This window comes from Bufo bufo, chromosome 1 (assembly GCF_905171765.1).
Source record: "Bufo bufo chromosome 1, aBufBuf1.1, whole genome shotgun sequence".
NCBI lineage: Eukaryota > Metazoa > Chordata > Amphibia > Anura > Bufonidae > Bufo > Bufo bufo.
In genome coordinates this window covers 815,152,128-815,159,572 of record NC_053389.1, presented here as the reverse complement: position 1 = coordinate 815,159,572, position 7,445 = coordinate 815,152,128, and positions in this window count along the sequence as shown.

Here is a 7,445-nt window from a genome sequence, read left to right as displayed (position 1 = left end):
ATTTCCCTATCCACATTTGTTTGCAGGGGATTTACCTACATGTTGCTGCCTTTTGCAGCCCTCTAGCTCTTTCCTGGGCTGTTTTACAGCCTTTTTAGTGCCGAAAAGTTTGGGTCCCCATTGACTTCAATGGGGTTCGGGTTCGGGACGAAGTTCGGGTCGGGTTCGGATCCCGAACCCGAACATTTCCGGGAAGGTCGGCCGAACTTCTCGAACCCGAACATCCAGGTGTTCGCTCAACTCTACTTCTGACGCGTGATCATCGAACAATCAAGCGTTTCATTCAAAATAGTCAACAGGGTCGCAAGAAGCGTGTGGAAAAACCAAGGCGCAAAATAACTGCCCATGAACAGAGAAAAGTCAAGCGTGCAGCTGCCAAGATGCCACTTGCCACCAGTTTGGCCATATTTCAGAGCTGCAACATCACTGGAGTGCCCAAAAGCACAAGGTGTGCAATACTCAGAGACATGGCCAAGGTAAGAAAGGCTGAAAGACGACCACCACTGAACAAGACACACAAGCTGAAACGTCAAGACTGGGCCAAGAGATATCTCAAGACTGATTTTTCTAAGGTTTTATGGACTGATGAAATGAGAGTGAGTCTTGATGGGCCAGATGGATGGGCCCGTGGCTGGATTGGTAAAGGGCAGAGAGCTCCAGTCCGACTAAGACGCCAGCAAGGTGGAGGTGGAGTACTGGTTTGAGCTGGTATCATCAAAGATGAGCTTGTGGGGCCTTTTCGGGTTGAGGATGGAGTCAAGCTCAACTCCCAGTCCTACTGCCAGTTTCTGGAAGACACCTTCTTCAAGCAGTGGTACAGGAAGAAGTCTGCATCCTTCAAGAAAAACATGATTTTCATGCGGGACAATGCTCCATCACACGCGTCCAAGTACTCCACAGCGTGGCTGGCAAGAAAAGGTATAAAAGAAGAAAATCTAATGACATGGCCTCCTTGTTCACCTGATCTGAACCCCATTGAGAACCTGTGGTCCATCATCAAATGTGAGATTTACAAGGAGGGAAAACAGTACACCTCTCTGAACAGTGTCTGGGAGGCTGTGGTTGCTGCTGCACGCAATGTTGATGGTGAACAGATCAAAACACTGACAGAATCCATGGATGGCAGGCTTTTGAGTGTCCTTGCAAAGAAAGGTGGCAATATTGGTCACTGATTTGTTTTTGTTTTGTTTTTGAATGTCAGAAATGTATATTTGTGAATGTTGAGATGTTATATTGGTTTCACTGGTAAAAATAAATAATTGAAATGGGTATATATTTGTTTTTTGTTAAGTTGCCTAATAATTATGCACAGTAATAGTCACCTGCACACACAGATATCCCCCTAAAATAGCTAAAACTAAAAACAAACTAAAAACTACTTCCTAAAATATTCAGCTTTGATATTAATGAGTTTTTTGGGTTCATTGAGAACATGGTTGTTGTTCAATAATAAAATTAATCCTCAAAAATACAACTTGCCTAATAATTCTGCACTCCCTGTAATGGTAATTTGGGTCCCCAGTCAGTGCAGCAAGGTGTAATCGGATTGTTCCTATTACCCAGTCTGTAACCTCAGCAACATAAATGCTGTGGATGAATTCCTCCCCATCCTTTCCCTGAACTTCTATACAGCAAAATAAGTTTTCAAGTCTTTCCTAGCACTGTCCCTAGCTCCTGGTGATGTCACTAATTGCACTGGAAAATGGCTGAATCCAAGATGCCTGAAGCTATTTATAGGGCTGTGACATCACAGGGCTAGCTGCTGATTGGCAGCATGCATGGCATTATCGGTGATCCTGCTTACCCAGAAATCCTTGCTCCATGTCCTCACAGCCGCAGACATTTTCGGAAAAAATGTGATTAGTTGCCACGAAGCGTGAGGGGATTTGGATTCGGTGAGAATTTAATTTTTCCTGAAATTCGGATAGATTTCAACTTTGTCAACTTCGATTCGCTCATCTCTAGTGTATATCACTGGCTATCAATATACACGATGTCCAATTGGGCTTATTTGTGTGGTCATCAAGCTGAGAGCTATGTTTTCCTTTAGTTAGACCAGGATTCCAACATAATGTGTCGCTATACTATGTGTGGGAGTGTTTACAATGACAGAAAACTGATGAAAAAGTAACAAACACAGTTCATAAGCTCATTTATTGCATTTTTGGGCAATCCTCTTGATTCATCTTCTTGGACATGGATGGTTCTGGTGTTTTTTTGTTTTTTTTTGTTTCACAAGGAGGGGATCATCTGGTGCTTTCATGATGGGTATTGACAGATGTTTGGCACTGTCTTAGAACAAGGACATTCATTCTCTCTGGGCATTTCTCCTCCTGAAATCATATTAAAACACAACAGTATGCTCCTGATCAAAAGTTTAAGACCACTTGAAAAATGGCAGAAAATCATATTTAGCATGGCTGGATCTTAACAAGGTTCCAAGTAGAGCTTCAACGTGCAACAAGAAGAAATGGGAGTGAGACAAAAAATTTTTGAGCATTTAATTTAATAAAAACAGCGAATAAACTGAAACAGGCTGTTTTTCAGCTGATGAAAAGTTTAGGACCACATGCCTCTAAAAGGCAAAATCTGTGCAAAGATGTGGATTCATTGTCATTTTCTGTCAGGTAGTCACACGTTGTGATAGCAAAGACAAAAAAACTCCCTTTTTGAACGTGGTCGGGTTGTTGAACTGCATAAGCAGGGTCTCTCACAGCGTGCCATCGCTCCTGAGGTGGGACGCAGTAAGACAGGTATTTGAAATTTCTTAAATGATCCTGAGGGTTTTGGAACAAAAAAGTCAAGTGGAAGACCCAAAAAAATTTCATCAGCACTGAGCCGGAGGATCCAATTGGCTGTCCGTCAAGACACTGGACGACCCAAATTAAGGCCCTTACTGGTGCTGACTGCAGCCCCATATCCATCAGATGGCATCTGAGACTGAAGAGCTTCAAAAACAAAAAATGTCTTCAAAGACCTCGTCTCCTTGAACGCCACAGAACTGCTGGTTTGGACTTTGCAAGAGAGCACCAAACATGGGACATTCAAAGGTGGAAGAAAGTTTTATTCTCCGATGAGAAAAAATGTAACCTTGATGGTCCTGATGGTTTCCAACGTTACTGGCATGACAAGCAGATCCCACCTGAGATGTTTTCTACGTGCCACAGTGGAGGGGGCGCCATAATGGTCTGGGGTGCTTTTTCCTTCAGTGGAACAATGGAGCTTCAGGAAGTGCAAGGGCGTCAAACAGCCACTGGCTATGTCCAGATGTTGCAGAGAGCATTCCTCATGACAGAGCCCTCGTCTGTGTGGTAACGACTGGGTTTTTCAACAGGACAATGCTACAGTACACAATGCCCGCAGGACAAGGGACTTCTTCCAGGAGAATAACAGCACTCTTTTGGCCCATCCTGCATGTTCCCCTGATCTAAATACAATTGAGAACCTTTGGGGATGGATGGCAAGGGAAGTTTACAAAAATGGACAACCGTTCCAGACAGTAGATGGCCTTTGTGCGGCTGTCTTCACCACTTGGAGAAATGTTCCCACTCACCTCATGGAAATTCTTGCATCAAGCATGCCGAAACAAATTTTTGAAGTGATAAACAATAACGGCGGAGCTACTTATTACTGAGTTCATGTTTGGAAGTTGAATTTCTGTTTTGGAGGTGTGGTCCTAAACTTTTGATCAGCTAAAAAACAGCCTGTTTCAGTTTATTCGTTGTTTTCATTAAATTGAATGCTCAAAAAATGTTTTGTCTCACTCCCATTTCTTCTTGTTGCATGTTGAAGCTCTGCTTGGAACCTTGTTAAGACCCAGCCATGCTAAATATAATTTTTTGCCATTTTTCAAGTGGTCTTAAACTTTTGATCAGGACTGTACTTTCTTCCCTCTCTGTTCTCCACTCACTTCACTCTCTCCTACTACCACTTTCTGGTTACACCCCCAAGCAATATAAATGTGGTGCCAGCACCACCTAGGGGGGAATACATGTAATGGCACTGCCAGCCTGGTATTAGGAATTACAATACATACACTTAGAAATACATTCCATACAGATGTAGAAATTTAAAGTGTCCACTTGTACACACATGTGGAACGCTGCAAGATTAAACACAAGGACTGTATTACCTTTCCATTACACTACTGAAGACAAGGCAACAAAAGGTTCTGCAACAGTAAACCTAATGCCTCCCCCCGTGTTGGTAACCAGGTCACCATACACTGGGGGTTATTATAGGTTTACATTGACTGCAGGCTCTGGCCAGTATATGGGGTATCCCTGATTTTATATATTATGATTAGATCTTTAGGGATCCCCACCACAAACCTATTGTAACAGATTCCCAGTAGCGGTCTGTTGTAATGGTGTTTTTTTGCAGCCCTGTCTCACAAATGTAACAGGTCTCTGTCCTTGCAATTTTGTGTGGTTGAAAGCCACCCCGCCTTACATCTGTGTGGACAGAAATCGTTTTGGGTGTCCATTTTGTAGACCATGAAAACACCGGACACTTTTACTTCCCTCCCCCCCCTTGGGGTACATTTCAGCACATGCAGTGCTCTGAGAGTCCGGTATGTGCCGTAGTATTAGATTTAGAAAGAGCGATGACTGGATCTGCCAATGATTTGTATATTCTAATCAGTCGGCACTGCAGGCAAAATTTGCGGTGCTCTTGTCCTAGGGTAGGTGTCCCACACCTTAGCAATAATGGTATAGAAGGATCGGCACTCACATAATGTCTTGTGAAGTGTGTCTTTATTGCCACAAATTCATTGTGTATCTCGTTTCGACACAATCCATGTCTTTGTCAAACAGTGAAGACTCCCCAATACAAGTCCATTTAAATAACCAGCCCAACAACCGAATAATGTCACGTAACCGTGACAACCAAATAAACATTCTCAGAAAGAAAAGGAAAAACTGGGAAACAGAAAAAAGGGAAAAACATCCAGAGGGAGCAATTATATTCCTTAATATTCCAAGCAATGTCCCTACACTTAACAGTTAATATTGCTTCAACTCCACTGTTGGAAATAACCTGAATTAAAAATATCACAATTAGGGATGAGCGAACCCGAACTGTACAGTTCGGGTTCGTACCGAATTTTGGGGTGTCCGTGACACGGACCCGAACCCGAACATTTTCGTAAAAGTCCGGGTTCGGTGTTCGGCGCTTTCTTGGCGCTTTTTGAAAGGCTGCAAAGCAGCCGATCAACAAGCGTCATACTACTTGGCCCAAGAGGGCATGGCTGTGATTGGCCAGTGCACCATGTGACCCAGCCTCTATTTAAGCTGGAGTCACGTAGCGCCGCACGTCACTCTGCTATGATCAGTGTAGGGAGAGGATGCAGCTGCGACGTTAGGGCGAGATTAGGCAGATTAACTCCTCCAAAAGACTTCATTCTGTGATCGATCTGCAGCTGTGGATCATTGAAGTGCTATTATTGACTTGCTCACTTTTTTGAGGCTGCCCAGAGCGTTTTTAGATCACTTTTTTTCTGGGGTGATCGGCGGCCATTTTGTGACTTGTGGTGCGCCAGCACGAGCTATCACCAAGTGTATTTAACCATCGATAGTGTGGTTATTTTTTGGCCATATACTACATCAGCTGCAGGCTGAGCCTGTGTCACCCAAGTGCATTTAACTATCAACAGTCGGATTATTTTTTGGCCATATACTACATCTGGTGCAGGCTGAGCCTGTGTCACCCAAGTGCATTTAACCATCAACAGTGTGGTTATTTTTTGGCCATATAATACATCAGGGGCAAGTTGAGCCTGTCACCCAGCGCCTAAAAAATAGACCTGACATTTCTATTCAACCAAATCTGTACAGTTTTAGCTGGTCAAGTTATTTGTAGTGACCGTAAAAGCAGACTTTTTTTTCTGGGTTGAAAAAGCATTCCCAAATTTGCCATTCTCAAAATAACTAGTTTCTGGTATTTGAGGCCTACTTGAAATCTATCCCAAAAAGAAAATCTTACATTGAAGGTATTGTTAGTGTCATTCAGAAAAACCTAAGACACACGCTAGAGTGCTGATAGAAGTCTGATTCTGTGATTAAACCTATACCTGTCACACAGCGCAAAAAAAAACAGGCCTCACATCTCTATTCAACCAAATCTGTACTGTTTTAGCTGGTCAAGTTATTTGTAGGGACCGTAAAAGCAGACTTTTTGTTCTGGGTTGAAAAAGCATTCCCAAATTTGCCATTCTCAAAATAACTAGTTTCTGGTATTTGAGGCCTACTTGAAATCTATCCCAAAAAGAAAATCTTACATTGAAGGTGCTGATAGTGTCATTCAGAAAAACCTAAGACACACGCTACCGTGCAGATAGAAGTCTGATTCTGTGCTGACATAAGGACAGATTCTCTGTTACGGGACCTCTCTCCTCTGCCTGGGTCTAAATGTGTGACAGTGGCCTGTTCCAGTGGTGGGTGACGTGAAGCCTGATTCTCTGCTATGACATGAAGACAGATTCTGCGCTGACATAAGGCCAGATTCTTTGCTATGGCATGAAGAGACTGATTCTCTGCTGACGTGAAGCCAGATTCTCTGCTATGGGACCTCTGTCCAATTGATATTGGTTCATTTTTATTTTTTTAATTTTAATTTTAATTCATTTCCCTATCCACATTTGTTTGCAGGGGATTTACCTACATGTTGCTGCCTTTTGCAGCCCTCTAGCTCTTTCCTGGGCTGTTTTACAGCCTTTTTAGTGCCCAAAAGTTCGGGTCCCCATTGACTTCAATGGGGTTCGGGTTCGGGACGAAGTTCGGATCGGGTTCGGATCCCGAACATTTCCGGTAAGTTCGGCCGAACTTCTCGAACCCGAACATCCAGGCGTTCGCTCAACTCTAATCACAATGTAAAAGCGAAGAAAAAGGAAAAAAATCTGATCTGCCGATGAGGCATTTGTCTTAACGAATTGTGGATTAGAGAGGTTGTTACCCAAAACGATATAGATTTTTTTATTCATAGGCCTATCACACATGGATACCCACAGCTGTATCTGGATATTGAAGATTCAGAACCGCATCAATTGCCTCCAGTCAACTTTAGTCACTAGCTGAAGGATCTGGCTTTGCTCAGTTATATTTAATCTATTTCATTTAATGTTTGTGTGTTAAAAGATATTAACACTATCCACTAGAAGAGTGACCTCCACAGCCCCCCACCCCTTAACACTGACCCCCCCCTCCCCCACAGTGCCCAGTCCCTTAAAACTGGAACTCCACAGCAGCCCACCCCTTTAACTTTGACCTTTACTGCAGCCTTCCCCTTAAACAGTGACTTTCACAGCATACCACCCCCTTGACAGTGACCTCTGCAGGGGCCCGCCCCCTTAACAGTGACCTTTACTGGATCGGTGGCGTGTCCTTTTGAACAGCTCACTCTGACAGCAGCACTGTACTGTCTGAGTGTGAGCTGCAGGGAGAAAG